The sequence below is a fragment of the Camelina sativa genome, chromosome 16, assembly GCF_000633955.1.
Source record: "Camelina sativa cultivar DH55 chromosome 16, Cs, whole genome shotgun sequence".
Lineage (NCBI taxonomy): Eukaryota > Viridiplantae > Streptophyta > Magnoliopsida > Brassicales > Brassicaceae > Camelina > Camelina sativa.
The window spans coordinates 10,701,904-10,722,385 of record NC_025700.1 but is presented as its reverse complement, the minus strand read 5'-3'; the positions used below and the strand labels follow the sequence as shown (position 1 = coordinate 10,722,385).

Here is a 20,482-nt window from a genome sequence, read left to right as displayed (position 1 = left end):
TGTGACGAGCGTCTTATGATAGACGCCGGAGATTCTCACACCACAAAACTGTACTTATGTGCAGTACGAGATGTTCTCGAAGGAGCATCACATCCGACATTTGATTTCCCCGATCTAGAAGATTGCCTGACTCTCATACATGGGCATAAAAATCTCAATGATGATATAGTGTTGAAGTCCATAGACCTTCTGAAATCAGTGGTCACCAACAAGGTTCAGTCCTGATTCTTGATCTAAGTTATAATTTTACAACAGAATAACATAAGTTGTCACCGTAAAGTATATATTAACTTGCAGGTTCCTGTAGCTGATACAAAGATTTTACTGGTTGAAAATTCGAGGATCAATTTGCTAAACGACCTTGTTAGGCTTTCTGCTTTTGACTACCGCTCTTATATCCTTCACCTGTTGAAACGTTTCCTGCGGGTTGGTTTGTAACTTTGATTTATACAACTGTCATATTCCCTCTAATATTTTCTTTGACAGGTACCTAATATTATAATTCTGTCTCTTCGTCTAGGATGAATTGGATGGAGTTGTAGATATGGATGCCAAAAGCAAGTTACGAGCAGCACAAGCCGAACAAGAGAAGGGGAAGAAGTCAGAGTCAAACAACAAGAAGAATAAAAGCAAAAAGGTCGCTAAAATCTAAATTCTCTATTTGCTTGCATGAATTTTTTAATTACTCAGTTGTAAGATTTAATGTCCTTCTCCTTCATGGTGTAACAGAGAACTTTAGCGAGCATGTCTAGAAATTTTGATCAGAATGTTGAACAGTAAGTCACACTCCTTTAGATGAGAACTTTGATTTTTTCAAGACTCGTTTCGCAAGTTGTAAATTCTTTGTAGGTTTTCTCTGAGCAAAACATGATCTTTACATATGTCCAGCGAATCTTCTCTCAACCTTGAACCGGAAGTTACTTCTTTATCACCAAAAACAACGAAAGATTCTATAGAACTAGAAGATACTCTTTCAAGTGAAAGGGGTCGATTGGAAACTTCATCCAACACTGAAAGTCATGAGGAAGCTACTAAAGGTTATTTCTCAGTTGATGAATATTTTGAAATCTCTTGTTTTTGAGAGCATAGTTTCTTATTCTTTCATTTGCCATCTTCAAGATAAGCAAAACGTGCCTGGAGAAGATTTACTGTCGGGAAATTTGGACTCAGCACATGAAGAAGCAACTAGATACAATTCAGCTCTTGACATGACGCTGAAGGTAATGCAGACACCAACAACGATAAGATTCAAAAAATTGAGCTCTCTGATTCAGCTCATTCGTTGTTATCATACAATATATAGTATTTGTTTACTTACTTCCTTTAACAAATTATGATACTGCAGGCACTCTTGAACATTAAGGTTCTTCGAGAGGATTTGGTGTACAATCGGCAACCATTTCATTGCAACCTGGAAGAACAAGTTCCTTGTGCACTAAAAGATTTCTTTTCTGCTGTTGTCTCGGAGCAGATAAAAGAAGATGGACTCTACAGTTACCTACTGAGCAACTTACTTGCTTCCTTAGAAGAAGTTCATTCCCTGGTTTGTGCGGATAAATATAGGCTTCTAAAACTTTCTCACTGTTTTTTTAAATGTCATTCTGTTATTTTTTCACACTTTTCAGTGAAGTGATGCTGCTGAGGTAGTCGTCGCGATCCTTGAGTTTTGGCATTGGTGGAAAAGTCCAGAAAGAGAAAGCTTGGTAACTCGTCTTTTTACGTTGGAGGAATATGAAAGAATAAGCTGTAAAAGGTGCAGAAGGGAGCCAAATTATCCAGAGCAAAGTTCTTATGGAATTGTAATGGTTGCAAATTCTGTAAGAAACATAAAGGTATGTTCATTTATTTCCATCTGTCTTTCCTACAAAAACTGGTACTACTCCTTAAAAGCTGTTCTGTGATGATATATCTCTGCAGTGTGCTTTTGGGAATATGAAGTTTGAGGACATCCTTAAAGTGATCCGCATGGAAGATGAAATGATATGTGATGTTAAAACAGGAGGCTGTGGAAAGACAAACTTTATTCACCACACTATAAGCAGATGCCCGCCTATCTTCACAGTTGGTAAAGTTTTGACGATGATAGTGACCTTATCTGCTCATTTCATTTACTGTGGTATGATTAAACGGTGTTACTGTTTTTGTGTGTTTGCAAAATTAGTGTTGGAATGGGAGAAGACTGAAACGGAAACAGAAATATCTGAAACAACAAATGCTCTGGACTGGGAGATAGATATCAGCAGGCTATACGAAGGGTTAGAAGAACCAAAGACTAAGTATCGGCTTGTGTCAATGGTAAAATCTTTAAAGGGGTCAGAAGTATTTGTGCTATTGTTCTTCTGTATCTTTTCTCTGTTACAGTCTCGGAATATGGAAAATGCAGATTGGTTATGGTGAAGAAGGAAAATACATCTGCATGGCTTATAAACGTAACCGATGGGTCAGTCTCAGACATGGAACTTTAGCAGAAGAGGTAAGACGAAACAATTGTCTTTTGTCTCTTATGAGTTGAGTTTTGAACTTAAATAGGTGAGACACTATTGATATGTGTGGTGATGGCATAGGGTGTTGGTAACTGGAAGAGTGTGGTCAGAATCTGTGGAGAAAGAAGGGTTCGGCCAGAGATTCTCTTCTATGAAGCTGCTTGATCGATCATCGATGGCACAAATAGTGACATCTTCCACTTCAAAAGCAGTTGTGTTTTTTATGTGATGCTTGAAAAAGAGTAACACGGACAGAAGCAGAGACAATCTAAACATGAGAAGATGAGATATTGCAACTTTGCTGGAAGACCCCAAAATTCACATATATATATATCTTTTGTTTGTTTCGAAGGTCGAAATTTGATTCTTCTTCTTCTGGCTAACTTTTTAGTGTTGTGCGATAGACTAAACATTGGGAAGAATGTCCTGTACGTGGATATTTGTGATTTTTAACCGAGTAGTAGATCAAAATTTTCAAAGAAAGTTTAAAGCTTTAATTCGAACTGCTAAGATCTTACCATACAATATAACGATCTGAAAAATAGACGCTAGGAGTTGAACGAGAATTGTAGTAACATTCATCATGTGTTGTTAAAAAAAAAAAACAAACAAACTAATTAAAAGTATTCTGCAATGAAAAATATTAAACTGGACACCAAAAACACCAAAATCTCTTTGTAGCCTCTCACTTATTTTTATTAGTAAAGAGATTTTTTTGTGGTTATGGTAATATTTATAGTAAAAACTTCTTAACAATCATATTGACATTTACATAAACGCTCGGCAGGTTTACCCTTCCAGACAAAAGCGGCAGAGCATTCGCAACGTGCGACAAGATCTTTCGGGGCACCAGGTATTTTTTTGATGTCACTTATGCATTGATTCTTCCCATTTGTTCCACATGTTCCAGGAAATTTTCTGTTCATGTCACATCCCCACTTTGTTTTGGATTCCACCTCTATTTTTGTTATTATATATATACCAACGACAAATATATCATCAGATTACAAAACTGTATTAAGATAAACAATTGATAATGCGAAATAAAACTAAAATATTACCTCTAACATGGCTGAGAACGAGGAATGTGAGAAACAAGAAACCATAAACAAGACACCACATTTCAAGACTCATAAAATGATAACCAGTCGTCTCTTTCCTTTTTTTTATGGTCAACAACACTCGCAATAAATATGCTCCATACATGATAAAATTAGATGTTGCTATTAATTAGGGAAAAGAAATAGTAAAAGAGAAAGATGGACTCAAGTCTACATAAATCGATCGAATCCGTATTTTACTTTTTGAAAAGTTCTCCTATACAATTAATTTTCTAATCTATTCACATTCCCAAAAAAGAAAAACAATAAAAAAACAGGAGAAAAATATCCATATTATAGAATTAATAGAAGAAAATCAAAAACATCTCACAAATTCATACATGTACAAAATAAAACTAAAAATTACCATTAACATGGCTGAATTTATGGCGTAATATAATCAAAAATAAAAAAATTAATCAAATTTGAAAATATTTAGAGGTATCAAACCTTATTTAATCAATTTCCCACTATATATTCAACTCGTCTACCATAACTCATACCATCATATGACCAAATTATTAATATATATAAAATCCTCTTCAATCAAATAAAAATATTATAGATAATTTTCAATCAAGTAAAATATTGTAAATATATTTGAAATACTATGAAATTAGTATATTTATAAATTTTTGATATGGTGAATATCATATTCTTTAAAAGATATCAAGTTAAGCTATTTTTTATTTTTCAACTTTAAATATTTTAAATATTTATTTGTTTTCTATAATTATGCATTTCAACCAAATTTTTTATGAAATTAAATATCCAAATTTTGATGTATATTAAGTAAATGTTATTATTTTCCAAAAAAAGAATTCTATTACACAGTTATTTTTTTTAAAATTTATGTTTGACTTATCGCTTATCTTTATATTTGACTTGATAAGGACCCGCTAGATGTGCAGGTTTAAACTTTTATAAATAAAATTAAATTTAATAAAAATATATTAAAATTTATTGCATATTGTTTATAACTTTATTTTTGCAATAATACACTGATTTATATCAATATATAAATCTTTTATGTATGTTGCCATTAAAAGTGTATTTTTTACACATAGGTATACTGTATTTTACAAATATATTATTTACCACCAAATAGAAAATGTCTATATGAATAAATTAAGCCAACTATTATATGTCTTTTTACTTTCACTTTTGAATAGTTTCTTAATCACTAAAATTGTTGGCTCAAAAAATATTTTGAATAATAAATAAATTACATCACAATAGTGTATGACTAACCATGGAGAGAACCTCGGTTATGCCCTCCTCCCTTTTGGAGAGAACCTTGCGTCCAACCTCCTCCACCATGGAGAGAACCTTAGCTCCGCATTCCTCTCTTGGGGAGATTACTTTGCGTCCAACCTCCCCCACCTTCCTCCTTTGGAGAGATAATCTTGCGTTAAATTTCCTCCACCATAGAGAGAACCTCGACTCTGCCCTCCTCTTGTGTGGAGAGAACATGTTCACATCTTTTAGCTATCTCAAAGAAGCTTGCTACAGCAACCAATGAAACAAAAGACCCTTTTGCAACGTCACAAAATCTTTTGATAGTAACTAATGTTAAATTTTCCAATGTATTTCATGGAAGTTTCTTTGACACACCATGATGTAGCCTCTGTTTCCAAGCTCCTATGGATCTATCAACAATGATTTATGTTTTTCCAATCTATCTATGTTTGTTGTAGGCTTATGTTTCATTAGCCTATTTTATCCAACCATTACGTTGATAACCTTCTTCTCTTTATCTCCTTTTTGAGATTGAACGAATAGTAACAATTATGTTTGTACAAAAAAAAGGTCTATGACCAACCAATCAAGGTTGAGAAATTATAAGAAAATTAATTTGACATAATTAATGAAATAATAGAAAATTACAAGCATGGTAATATATGAATCTCAAATAATTCAAACATGAAAATATAAATTAAATAAAACAATCTAAAATTACTACAATAAATTTTAAAATACAGTACTAGAAAATGAAGATGCATATATTAATCTTCCATTTTTTTTTGTCAACATATTAATCTTACCTATTCCAAACTGAAAAAAGTAGAAAGTAGGAGTAAATTTTGGTTTAAAAAAATAAGGAAAATTTTTCTTCCAATTAAAAAAGTTTGACCAATAGAACAAAGTTGAAAACAATATTTTTCAATAAATTATTTTGTTAGATGAATAATATTAGACAATCTATGTTTATGTAGAAGTAAGTATTTATATTTTTTAGAATTAATAATTTTATGTATATTTTCCTTAATCACTTTTCTATTTTATGAAAAAATTTATCCCACTTTCTTTTAAGACGTTATATAATCTCTGTTGTTATCTTGCATTTGTGTATTCAACTTTTTTTTTTATGCTAACTGTCCTTGCAAATTAATAGAAATAATAATAACACAGTGAGAAATTTGTTAATCCCAAAACCCTTAGTTTTTAAGCATAAGAAACTTTGTTAACACTTCAAAGTCAAAGATGCGTAGTATGCATTATTAAATTGAGAAACGAAACAAAATTCAAAGAAACGATGATGAAAACACGTGGTAATATCAAGGAATCTTTTTAGGGAATTTTGCCAAAAATGCCATTTTTTATTAAAAAAAAATTCTGCAATGCCACATTTTCGGAACATATAAGAAAAGGCCACAAACTTGTAATGTGGCATGGTGTTGAATGGCCAATTGGCCCTCAGTGCAACAAGGAAGAAAAAGATGGCGGGAAACTCTTGTTTTCGGTCGTACATTTTGGCATATATGACATGACATGCATTTAATGTAGACAAAAGGGTGTTTGTTGGAAGGTAAGAGACAAAACCTGTATTAGGTTTTAGATTTGAAATTTGGTTTTCGTTACGGTGGTGAGGCGGAAAGGAAACAGGGTGAGGTTGGTTGGTGGACAAAATTAAGACACAAAAGAGGAGACAGCGAAAACATGTAATGTCCATCCGCCATTAATGGTGTTGGTTGGAGAGTTAATTTTGTTTAAAGAAAAAGTTTTGAGCAATTATTGCTTGATGGTATAGATATAAAAGGGCAAAATTCTAACTTTTTTGTGGTCGTAGGTTTTTAAACCCAAAAAATGCAAGAAACGGTGTGTGTCTATCGCGGTAAACAAGGTAGTTTTAATCATTGTCCCCTAAAATGCATATGCAACAATTCTATGGGAAGCAATCTAGACTCAATCCTAATATGGAGATGCAACTACATGAACAATCTTGTTTTTTTTTTATTTTTCAAAATTTTCAAAATTTTTGGTTTTTTTTATGCAAATAGATGCAGACTCAAATAAACAAAACTAGCATGCAAAAATTTGAAATAAGAAAATAAAACACAATGTTATATACATTCTCAGATCCTCCCCCAAGCTTAAATTACACAGTCCCTTAATAAAAGTCTGAAAAAAAAAAATCTGAGAATCACACAAAATGAAACAAAATAAAGTGCAATGGTATTAAAAATGGTTTGGATGAAAGTGGTACCTCATGGGTTGGTGAAGAAGGAGGTTGTGGTCTTCTCCATGCTCTTTGGGATTCGCTCATTAGAGAGCTCGGTTATGCGCACAGACGATCTGCTCGGACCAGTATCCGAGGGATTGATCAGGTATGTCATCGCGTAGCTTGAGAACACTGAGGAGAGAAAAGACTTAAAAAGTAGAAATGTAAGTTATATTAACACCACTGCCGTTGGGACTTCCTCCCAAGAGAGCTTGTTTATAGTCGCTAAGCTTGACTTTTGATTCTTATCAGACTGGTGCGGTATCGGTGAGATACAGAGATGTCCCCAACTCTGTGCTCTCATTTGCCATGTATTTCTTCACTCTTTGTCCGTTAACGGTAAACTCAGTCCCATCTTTCCCGAGTAAAGTCACTGCTCCATAGGGCATAACCTCTTTAATTTCGAAGGGTCCTGACCATCTCGACTTGAGCTTCCCGGGGAACAGTCGAAGCTTCGAGTTGAACAGAATAATTTTGTCTCCAGCTCTTAAATCCTTATATTATATATTTTTTTCATGAAAGGCTTTGGTTCTCTCCTTGTAGATCTTCGAATTATCATAAGCCTCTAACTGTATTTCATCGAGTTCGTGGAGATCCATTACTCTTCTTTCTTGAGCAATCTTTATGTCCAAATTCAGGAGTTTGGTTGCCCAAATTGCTTTGTATTCTACCTCGACTGGTAGGTGACAGTTTTTTCCATAAAGAAGCTGGAAAGGAGTTCGCCCAATCGGTGTTTTGTAAGCTGTCCTGTAGGCCCATAACGCATCATCTAGCTTGAATGCCCAATCCTTTTTTGTGATTCCCACGATCCTGGCCAATATCGCCTTGATATGTTTATTGCTTACCTCCACTTGTCCGCTGGTTTGCGGGTGGTAAGCTGTTGCGACTTTATGCTTGACCCCATGCTTCTTTAACAAGTCATCGAAAACTCTGTTAATGAAGTGGGTTCCTCCATCATTGATTACTACTCTTGGGATTCCAAATCTAGGGAAAATGATGTTTTTGAACATCTTCAATACGACCGTGTGATAATTTGTCGGGCTGGCGATTGCTTCGACCCACTTTGAGACATAGTCGACGTATACCAGGATGTACATATTTCCATTTGGGAGAGGGTTGAAAGGTCCCATGAAGTCTATTCCCCAAACATCGAAAAGTTTGACTTCTAAGATCGGCTGTTGAGGCATCTCGTTCCTCCATTTTCTGGCATGGATCGCACTTGGTTATGAAGAGCTGTGCGTCTTTGAACATGGTTGGCCACCAGAGACCAGCTTGAAGTATCTTTTGGACGGTTTTGAACGTAGCGAAATGACCTCCATAGGTGGACCCATGACAGTGCTCTAGTACCCCTCAGACTTCTTCCTCTGCTATACATCGTCAGAACAGGCCATCTGCCCTTTTTTGTACAGATAGGGCTCATCCTAGTAATAACTATTGATGTCCCTGAAGAACTTCTTCTTTTTGTGAGCATCATATTCCTTAGGAATTTCGCCGCAAACCATGTAGTTCACGAAATCAGAGTACCAAGGTAGCTTAGCTGACTTGATTGCCATGAATTCAATTAACCCTGTTGATTCGGGGATCGAGTGAGCTATCGTGTTCCCTATCTTGTGGCTCATTTCTTCCAAGAAGGCGATGTGCATTAGTTTCTCTTTGGGCATCGAGTCATCTATTGGAAGTGGATCCTCATTTCTTATTCTAGACAAATGGTCTGCCACTCCGTTCTCGATTCCTTTCTTGTACAGAATCTCTATGTCGAATTCTTGCAGAAGAAGTATCCATCTGAGGAGCCTAGGTTTGGTGTCCTTTTTTGAGTAAATGTACCGTAGGGCAGCATGATCCGTGTAAACAATCACTTTCGATCCGATCAAGTAACTCCGGAATTTCTCAAACGCAAAAACCACAACAAGGAGTTCCTATTCAGTTGTCGCATATCTTGTCTGGGCATCATCCATGGTTCTTCTGGCATAGTAGATCACATGGAGGTTTTTATCTATCCTTTGGCCTAGTACCGTCCCCACAGCGTAATCTGATGCGTCACACATGATTTCGAAAGGATGGTCCCAGTTAGGGGCTTGAACTATTGGTGCACTCACCAAAGCTTCCTTTATCTTGTTGAAGGCATCCAAACAATCCTTGTCGACAATAAATACTGCTTCTTTGCAAAGGAGTCGTGTAACGTTCGGGCGATCTTAGAGAAGTCTTTAATAAATCGCCTGTAGAACCCTGCGTGACCTAGGAAGCTTCTAACGTCTTTCACCGATTTAAGAGGTTGCAGTTGAACCATCACTTTTATCTTAGCTTTGTCAACCTCTATCCCCTTTTCTGAGATCTTGTGGCCTAGGACTATCTCTTCCTGAACCATAAAGTGGCACTTTTCCCAATTCAAAACTAGGTTGGTTTCTTCGCACCTTTTGAGCACCTTATAGAGGTTTGAGAGACAAGATGAGAAAGAGGCTCCATATACTGAAAAGTCATCCATGAAAACCTCCACCTTCTCTTCTATTAAATCCAAGAAGATGGACGTCATGCATCTTTGGAAAGTTGCGGGAGCGTTACACAGACCGAAGGGCATCCTCTTGTAGGCAAAGGTACCATAAGGGCAGGTGAATGTCGTTTTCTCCTGGTCGGCATGGTGTATAGGGATTTGGAAAAATCGACTATACCCTTCAAAGAAATAGTAGTAGGGGTGGTTAGCGAGTGATATGTATATATTTTACCTTGTTTAACCACTGTTTATTTACATATTTTACATGTTTTATCAGCCTATTTTGTCACTTTCATATAGTTTAAGGACTGTTTGTGCATTAGAGTAGGATTTGCATTGCATTTGCATTGTTTCTTGTTTAAACAAGTGATTTGGACTCAAGAAGCACGGAAATAGCATCTGCGATGAGAAGAGTACAATCAATGGAGCAAATAGGAGATGAATCAAGGAGAAAACCAACAAAACATGGAGCACTTGACCGTCTGACTCTGAAGCACTCGACCGTTTGGATGACAGCACTCGACCGTGTGAAACTCAAGACTCGACCGGTGGGAAGCAGAAGGATGACCACTCGACCACGACCACTCGACCACATCTGCTCGAGTACATCGAGCCGCCTTGCTATTTTGTCTGGTAGCCAAATCAGGTTCCTTCCCCCTCTATATATACTCTTTGTACCCCATGGCCGCAAAAAAAAACCCTCTTTAGCCAAAAAAGGTCTCTGTAGCCACCAAAAAAACCTAGTTCTTACCCCTTAAGAGTTTTTAGGATTTATTAACAGCTTTGCTTCTTTTATTTACTGTTTCTCTCAGATTTTTATACTTTGTAAGTTCCATAACTTTCAGTGTATTGAGAATCTGAGCATGCTTCTTTATATTCAGTTGTTGTTCATCATTTCATCTTGCTTATCATGCAAGTTTCATCATTTCCTGGGTTTATGTTCATCATCATCATGTTTTGTTCATCTGAGTAGTGAGTTAGGATTATGGAGATGGATTAGGTTGGTTTAGGGCTGTGGTAGTCTGGAATGGTCAAGCTTGCTTGTTTAAATATCTCTTCTGGGTTGGGTGTGCTCTAAGCTGTTCTTATATCTGAGGGTAAGAGCAGATCTTAAGCTTCTTAGCATCACACCAATGTCTAGGTTGTTAGATAAAGCCAATAATGGAGATTATCATGCTTGTCCCAAGAGATTGGTTGCACAAGGTGTTCTTTGACAAGTAATGGTCTGGTTCTTAATGCTGTTCAGTATGGTTTCACCAATGAGAGTTGGGTTAGGATGTTACTGTAACTTGATCACTTCTATCATGAGAGTGGATTAGTGCGTCATTAAGATCATTGTCTAGAGATAGCTCAAGTTTAATTGAGGTTTGTTGACCAGTTTAGATAGCCACAGCCTGAACACTAGCCCATGAATCCATCTCTAGAAGCCTTTTTTGTCATTTGATTGTTTACTTATCACATATTAGCCTGTTTCATTGCATTTGTGTCAGTTTAAGTTTGTCAAGATTGCATATGTTCTTCGTCAAAATCCACTCGACCTAGTCACTCGACCAGTCACACGGTCGAGTGCTTGATCGAGCACCTTCGGGTTGTTCCTTTATTTTCTGTTCCATTTCAATTCTGCACCTTTACTGTTTTATCTACTGCTTTTACTTATGTTTGTTTAATTTCAGCATTGCTTACTTTATTTACTTGCATTTTAATTTTTGCTTCTGCTTTTACTTTACTTTCTGCATTTACATTATTTTCATCAAACTGTTTCACCAAAACCACTTTCATACTTGGCTTAACTTGGATTACTGTTCATACTTTGATTGCATGCACATCACAAACTTTATGGATTGACATCTCTTATACTACAACTGCATAAGAGAATTGAAACCTCTTCCACTTGATCATATCATTGCTTATGTCTCTGTTTGCTGGTTTGCATACATTCATTGAATAAGTATTACCACCCCAACATCATTCTAAAAAAAGATAAGTTTCAATTGGCGCTGTTGCCACTAGTGTGTTGATTTGTTTCATTTAGGGTTTACATAGATCCAAGATTAAGGTCTGTTACTAATCGTTCACCATTGTCACAGTTTTGGTTGGTTATTTTGAGTTTCAGGTACACCACTCGAGCATACACTCGATCAAGTGACCTTCGACTCAGTGATTGAGTACAAGTTAGTCAGTTAGCCAATCGACCACGCCCCTCGAGCAAGTACAGGATCGAGTGTCAGTCCGAGCAGTTAGTAGAGTTAGTTGATGCAGACAAGATCAAAGGGGAATCAGAACTTGCAGAAGTATATAGATCACATCAATCGCCTACCAAGGGACTTGCGACAACAGAAAACCAGGATCCTTCAAGAACAAGAGCAAGAACTACTGATGGATCTACCTATGCAAAGACCAAGACAAATTGGAGCAGGAGATGCTCCAAATACTCATACACAAAAAGCAGGAATAGTTCCTCATGCAGTGGCAAACAATAATTTTGAAATCAAAAGTGGGCTCGTCACAATGATTCAGTCAAACAAGTTCCTTGGTCTGCCAATGGAAGATCCTTTAGACCACCTTGATGAATTTGACAGGCTCTGTTGCCTAACCAAGATCAATGGTGTAAGTGAAGACAGTTTCAAGCTCAGACTGTTTTCTTTTTCACTTGGAGAAAATGATCACTTGTGGGAGAAGACCTTACCAAAAGGAGCCATCACCACTTGGGATGGATGCAAGAAAGCCTTCTTAGCCAAGTTCTTCTCCAATGAAAGGACAACAAGGTTGAAGAATGAGATTTCTGATTTTGCGCAGAAGAACAATGAAACTTTCTGTGAAGCTTGGGAAAGGTTCAAGGGTTATCAAACTCATTGTCCACACCATGGGTTCAGCAATGAGTCCCTACTTAGCACACTACACAGAGGAGTTCTACCAAAGATCAGAATGTTGCTGGACACTGCATCAAATGGGAACTTTCTCAACAAACATGTGGATGAAGGATGGGAACTTGTAGAAAACTTGGCCCAGTCAGATGGAAACTATAATGAAGACTATGAAAGAACTGTAAGATTTGTGGATTCAGCCCCATATGAGAAATACAAGAAGGATCTGAAAATTGTGAATGAGAAGTTAGACAAGATTCTGCTCAGTCAACAGAAATATATTCACTTTCTTGCTGAGGAGGACACAACAATTCAAGATGGGGAGAATAAGGTAGCTGAGCTATGTTACATCCAGAACCAAGGAGGCTTCAAGCCCTATAACCAGTTCAAGAACAACAATCTGTCTTATAGAAGTACAAATGTGGCCAATCCACAGGACCAAGTATATCCACCACAACAAGCACAACTGCAGCACAATTATGTGCCTAAAAAACAGAACCAAGGTTACCAGGGTCAAATGTGTCCCCCACCAGGGTTTCAGACCACCCAAGCCCAGGAACCAGACTTAAGAACATTGATGCAGCAACTGTTGCTTAACCAAGCCACTGGTCAGATGGAAACCTCCAAGACGTTTGCTGCGATCAACCAGAGAATAGACTCCACTTATAATGACCTAAACATCAAGTTTGAAAGCCTTAACTCAAAGGTTACATTCATGGAGAGCAATATGGCCTCTACTTCAGGTCCAAAGCCTAATCAACTGCCTGGAAAAGCAATTCAAAAACTAAGGGAGTTCACTGCCAAGGCTATCTATGTTTCAAGGCTAGCTAAAAGCTCATTTCTTTCTATCTTGTTGGTTCACTAACCTATTAATTTTGAGTTTTCAGTTTGTTCTTCCAAGTTTCTTTTGAAATGACTTCACAAGAGAGAATTGCTGCTCGCCGAGCAGCCACTAAGCTTGTAGCTGCCAGCTTTCCTGAGCTCCAAAAGGTGCCTTATAATCCAAGAGAAGCTGGGGAAGACACTCGACCTGGAACTTGACCACGCAAACAGTCGAGTGGTCGGTCGAGTGTCTCGTCGAGTAGGAGAATGCGGCAGAATCAACCTGAGGAAGAAGACTGGGTCATGAGTGAGGAGGAGGGCGAATTGGTGTTTGATTTTTCTAAGCATAGGAGGAACATTTCAAGAGAAAAGAGGCCAGCTGAAGAACCACCACAAGCTGAGGAGCCACATCAAGATGAGATAGAAGAAGATTCTGGGAAGTTTTCCACAACCCAACTCTATGAAGCCTTCATGAGCATTAAGTTCCAAGGGACAAAATATCCACACAAGGAGACTATGTTGGAACTTGGTATAGCTGAGGATGTGGAGCTTCTTTTCAGCAAGTGCAACATAGCCAAATTCATGGAGATGCACATGGAGGGTTACAGGGAGATGAGCTGTGAATTCTTAGCAACTCTCCAAAGGCATAGCTATGAAGACCAAATGGAGCAAGAAGAAGAGCCTGGATACATCACTTTCTCAATCAAGGGCAGGAGCTATGAGCTTTCCTTTGCAGAGATTGCTGAACTTTTTGGATTTGACATGGGATCTGCCAACAATATTGTCATACCAAAAGAAGAATTGCAATCTGTATGGCAAACCATAAGAGAAGATAGGCCATACTCCTCCTCTAGCACCAAGATTTCCAAGATTAGAAGCCCGATCCTAAGGTACTTCCACAAGGCTTTGGCGAATACCCTCTTTGGTAGAAAGGATACTTGCAATTTGAATGAGGGAGAGCTGAAGATGATAGATGTAGCACTTTACAGTATCATCACAACAGCAAGAGATGGGACCATCATTCTTGGGAATAATGTGGAAACAAACGTAGCTATGGTCCTCATTGAACAATTTATCTACTACAGAAGTTGGGTCAGCAAGCTACACAAGAGGGGCTCAACTGGAGTCCTAACCATTGGAGGCATCATTACTTCAATACTTAAAGCTGAAAATGTCCCACTTAGAGGTGAAAAGACCTAGTCAAGATGGATTGACATCCCATATCTCACCTCCACTCTCACCAGCCCATTCTCCAGAACAGTCCGCCCCTGCACCCGACCACACTCCTCGGATAGATGATCGGGTCGACACTCCAGTAACTCCGCCTCCTGCAGACAAACCGGGAGGAGAGAAACAGAAAGAAAGAAGATTCATCCCTCCACCCTACAAGCCACCATTACCATTCCCTGGACAATTTCGCAAGGAACTTCTGGAGAAGTACAAAGCACTGTTTGAGAAACAGATGCAAGAACTTGAATTCCGCATGCCTCTAATGGATGTTTTCACCCTGATACCTCCTTACCCAAAATTCCTGAAGGATGCAGTAATGGAGCGGATCAAACAAGTACAAGGGATGGTCATACTCAATCATGAGTGCAGTGCCATAATCCAGAGGACTGCTTCACCTTAGAAACTGAGCGACCCGGGATCGTCCACTGAAGTTCGGAAGATGCCTTTGCGATTTAGGGGCATCCGTCAGCCTAATGCCACTAACTGTAGCCAAACGTCTTGGATTCGAGAAATTCAAGCCTACCGACATCCAACTGGTTCTGGCAGATCGAACTACGAGGTTGCCAAGTGGAGTTCAGGAAGACTTGCCGGTCAAGGTAGGGTTAGTAGATGAACCAACCGACTTCGTGGTTTTGGAAATGGATGTGGAGCCAAAGGATCCGCTTATCTTAGGATGACCATTCCTAGCCACCGCATGGGCAATGATTGATGTAAGAAACGGGAAGATCGATCTGAAGCTCGGAGAAGACCTCACTATGCAGTTTGACATTCGGGAAACTATGAAAAAACCTACTATAGCTGGTCAAGCCTTCTGGATAGAGGAGTTAGAAAAACTGCGTGAGGAGGCATTTGAGGAGATTGCAACCAGGGATTGTTTACAAACAGCACTTACAAATGATGGTAAGGACGGATTCGTGCATCAAGAAACGAAGCTCTACAAGGAGCTGCTTGATACTTATCGAGAGGTCATCGAACCTGAGCTAAGTGAGGATATGAGGGAAGCTGAAAGAGAGGGAGTGATGCTCGACAACAGAAGCTCGGACATATCAGTAATCAACTCCTACGTGCAGTTGCTCAATACCAGCCCACTCGGACACTAACATGATTGCCCCATCGAGTAGGATGATCAAACACAATCTCGAGCAGCAACTCCAAACCACTGATGATTGGTCCGAGTCTAAAGCGCCAAAAGTGGAACTCAAACCTCTACCATTTGGGATAAGGTACGCTTTCTTAGGACCTAATTCAACCTATCCAGTGAATGTCAATTCTAGCCGGCCTGAAAAGGAATTGGATTTGCTTTGCACTCAATTAAGAAACTATAGGGGAGCAGTAGGCTATACTTTAGATGATATCAAGGGTATATCCCCTGATCTTTGCACCCACTGGATAAACCTAGAGGACGAATCAAACTCTAGTGTGGAACCTCAGCGTCGGCTGAACCCGAACCTGAAAGAAGTGGTAAAAAAGGAAATTCTGAAGCTGCTCGATGCTAGAGTTATCTACCCTATTTCTGATAGCACTTGGGTGTCCCCGGCGCACTACGTTCCGAAGAAAGGAGGAATCACCGTCATCAAAAACGAGAAAGACGAGCTAATTCCCACAAGAACGATAACTGGTCATCGAATGTGTATTGACTATAGGAAGCTTAACACAACCTCGAGGAAGGATCATTTCCCCCTGCCCTTTATCGACCAAATGCTGGAACGACTGGCTGACCACCCTTACTACTGTTTCCTTGACGGGTATAGTGGATTTTTCCAAATTCTAATTCACCCTGCTGACTAGGAGAAGACAACCTTCACCTGCCCTTACGGTACCTTTGCCTATAAGAGGATGCCTTTCGGTTTGTGCAACGCTCCCGCGACTTTCCAAAGATGCATGACATCCATCTTCTCGGATTTAATAGAATAAATGGTGGAAGTTTTTATGGATGAATTTTCAGTATATGGAGCTTCTTCCACATCCTGTCTGTCAAACCTCTGCAAGGTGCTGAAAATGTGTGAAGAAACCAACCTAGTGTTAAACTGGGAAAAGTGCCACTTTATGGTCCAGGAGGGAATAGTTTTAGGGCACAAGATCTCAGAAAAGGGGATAGAGGTCGACAAGGCTAAGATCTAAGTAATGGTTCAGCTGCAACCTCCTAAATCGGTGAGAGATGTTAGAAGCTTTTTAGGGCATGCAGGGTTCTACAAGCGATTCATTAAAGACTTCTCTAAGATCGCACGACCGTTTACGCGGCTCCTTTGCAAGGAAGCAGAGTTTATTGTCGACAAGGACTGTTTAGACGCCTTCAACAAGATAAAGGAAGCTTTGGTGAGCGCGCCAATAGTTCAAGCACCTAACAGAATTTACTGTGAATGGGCAAAGAGTGAAGAAATACATGGCAAATGAGAACACAGAGGTGGGATTTACATATTAGGATTGAGTCTAGTTTGCTTCATATAGGATTGTTGCATATGCATCTTTGGGGAAAATAATTAAAATTACCTTGTTTAAAATAAAACCTTAGGATTGAAGCTATAGCCCTTAATCACAGTTCATTGTTGCTAGATCAATCTTTAAAAAAAAAATGAAAAATCTTTGCTTAGAACCTTGTGTCTTTTGAATGCTTCCTCCACTTGTTTGAACTCTGGAACATCTCTATATTATTGGATTTAATTTGAACTTTAATTGTCTTGCTTATGGAACTTGAATACTTGCTCATGGTAACTCTAAATTCGGGTTAGCACTCCATTTTACCAATCTTTTTCGTTTAACCCGATTTATTTGTCCTACCCATGAACCCAAACCTTTCTTTCAAACCTTGTTGTGAATTGTTGAGTGAGGCCTTTTTCATTGTGTTATAGGTTGTGAAACCTTGAGAGTATTGAAAATGACAAAGAACTGCCTCTTGATTTAGCTAAGTTAGAAATTGAACTAGCTAATAGATTCTGTTTTGAAAGATAGGTGGTTAGTATGTTTTTTTGGGGTTGGGTTGAGGAATATATATATATATATATATATATATATATATATATAAAAGAGAAGTCACTAAGGTTATAATCAATTAGTTCTAAGTCTCTAAGTAAAAAACAATATAATAAGAGAAAACGTGTTTGCTATAGTTTCCTAGAAAGAAAAAAAAAACATATATACATATTAGGAGTTTAGCAAAGGAAGAAAAGAAAAAAAAAAGGAGAGAGAGAAGAGAGCTAGAAGTTTAAAGTTTAAACCTTATAGAGTAAAAAAAAAAAGAAGAGTTAAAATCAAGGATGTAGGTAGTATAATTCTAGGGGTTTGATAAAAAAAAAAAAAAAAAAAGAAACTGAATGAGAAAAGGGTAAATTATCAAGAGTTAAGCTTTGTATGCCCAAATTGTTCTCAATCTTAGATAATTTTCACAATTGTCTAGTATTCCTTCTTTTGAGAGAAAACCACCCAAAGAATTTGTTTGAAACCACCTTACTAAAAAGCCTTACCCTTGAAACCGATTGAGCTTGATTCACATTCCATTTGCAAGAATTCGTCAAACACTTAATTGAATGTGAAAGAGATGTTCTTTACTTTTAGATGAAGGTTGAACTAGATCGATGCATGGTAATAAGCATAGAAAAATATTTGTAAGTATGTTGATTGATCTTAGCACCATGAAACTATCTTCAAGGACTATAGCTTGAATCCTTCGCTTAGCATATAAAGGTTATAAGTCCCCATTTTCAAACCGTACCCTCCTACTTCCTTGCTAGAGGACTAGCAAGATTTAAGTTTGGGGGTCTGATAACTCTCTAATTTACATTCTTTTAGCATCCTTTTTTGTCCACATTTTGCATTGTTCATACCCTTAACTTAGCATTTTTAGGTCATTAACTGTAGGAATTCAGTTTTAGGCCATTTAGGGTGTTGCATTTTTGCATTTGCATATTTTGGATGAAAATAGGTGCTTAAGAGCCTCAAATGGGAAAAAACAAGGACAAACCCCAGCATGTACCTGAAGGAGCCATCGAGCTGGAAGAAAAAGTCCGAATCCCAACACGATCGAGGAGGATCCAAGAGCATGAAGAACAACCCGAGGATCTAGCCAAGGACGAACTCAACCACATCCTCGTGTACCACATCGTGTAGACCCTCGGGCAGGACTGGGAAGCTAGGTCAAAGGGGTTTCCATATATAAACCCCTCCTCCTCTTCCTCGCAAAGGAGCACGCCGTAGACCCTAAAAAAAGAGAGCGAGAGCTTCTGTGAGAGAACTGAGCGACTCAAACACTTTTCCCTTTTGTTTTGGATTTTATTTCATAATTTTTAATCATTTTCTTTAGATTTCTTTCTTGTAATCTTATCCCTCTACTTTATTGTTTAATATAATGCAATTTTCCTTCATATTTGTTGTTTTGTTTCTTGCTATGATTTTCGAGTAGTGAAGTAAAGTTTATAGGGATGAGATAGATGATTTTGTGTTCTTGATCGGTTAGGATGTCTTAGTTGATTGAATATGTTTTTCCTTCTAGATTGGTGTTCTTAATGCTGTCAACAAACCGAGAGGGTGAGATTAGATCTAAGGTGTTTTACCACCGAGAGGTGTAGATGAGATGCTTGAATCAACCAATGCTAGAGGTTTACTCACTTAGCCTAAGAGATTTGATGAGTAAGGGGTTTACTGACAATAATGAATCGGATCTTAATGCCTGCTTGGTCATGTTTCTCCAACGAGAGTGGGGTAGGGGAGTGATAAAGGTTGATTGTTTCTATCACGAGAGTGTTTTAACAAGATTTTAGAGATTCATTGTCTAGGAATTATTTGCTTGAGGCATGTAAGGCATCTTTACTGGTTAGGAACACTTAGGATTCGATTACCCCATCCTTAGAAGCTTTCGTATTTTAATTGCTTGCATTTTCATTCATCACTCAATCTCTTACCCGATCAGGTACACGATACCCTGTATCGAGTAACCCCTCGAATTGTACATATTTCAATTGCTTATTCGATCACCCCCACCGATCCTGTACTCGAATGCTTGCATCGAGTGCTTAGGTCGTGTGGTTCTTTATTTATACTCTTTTCTTTTATTATTTTAGGATTGTTAGATAAAACTCATAATTGCTTGGCTTGACTTACATTGTTATGATTGCATCCTTCCTACTAGGGACTGGCTAAGGGTCATGATCTGTTCTTGAACCTTGGCCAGATCATCGGTGGATATTCTCAAAGTGGCGTTCCGGGACATTCCGTGGCCTGTCCGGCCATAGGACGGTTCAGGGGCGTTACAATCATGCTTGTCCCAAGAGATTGGTTGCACAAGGTGGTCTTTGACAAGTAATTGTCTGGTTCTTAATGCATGTTCAGTATAGTTTCACCAATGAGAGTTGGGTTAGGATGTTACTGTAACTTGATCACTTATGTCATGAGAGTGGATTAGTGAGTCATTAAGATCATTGTCTAGAGATAGCTCAAGTTTGATTGAGGTTTGTTGACCAGTTTAGATAGCCACAGCCTGAACACTAGCCCATAAATCCATCTCTAGAAGCCTTCTTTGTCATTTGATTGTTTACTTATTGATGTTCACATATTTTACCCTGTTTTCCCTTAATATATTCACATCTTTTGCATCCTTTGCTATCCTTTTTGACCATTATTGCATAGTTTTAGGATTGTTCTTGCATTATAGTGTAGTTGTATTGCATTTGCATCTTTTCTTGCATAAACAGGTGATTTTGGAGCCTAAAGAGCATGAAAGCAATGCTGAGGAGAAGTGAAGCAATCATGAGGAGAAAGCAAAGGAGTTAAGGCTGGAGAACCAAGGTCCAGAGTCCCAATCGACTGCCCACTCGACTAGACACTCGACCGTGTGCTGAGAGTGACTCAACTGAGTGGAAGGAGCACAAGAAAACCCAACTCGAACCGGATCGAGTTGGCCGAGCCGCCTGGCTATTTTGTCTTTTAGCATTTTTAGGGCTTCCCCTCCTTTTTCCTATTTAAGGACCTTGTACTCTGCAGCCACAGGAGGGCAGCTTTTT

At 38.3% G+C, this 20,482-nt stretch overlaps 2 pseudogenes; one reads left to right on the top strand and one right to left on the bottom strand.

Annotated features, from left to right (window-relative positions):
- On the top strand, positions 7-2,935 carry LOC104750316 (annotated as a pseudogene).
- On the bottom strand, positions 3,144-5,056 carry LOC109129478 (annotated as a pseudogene).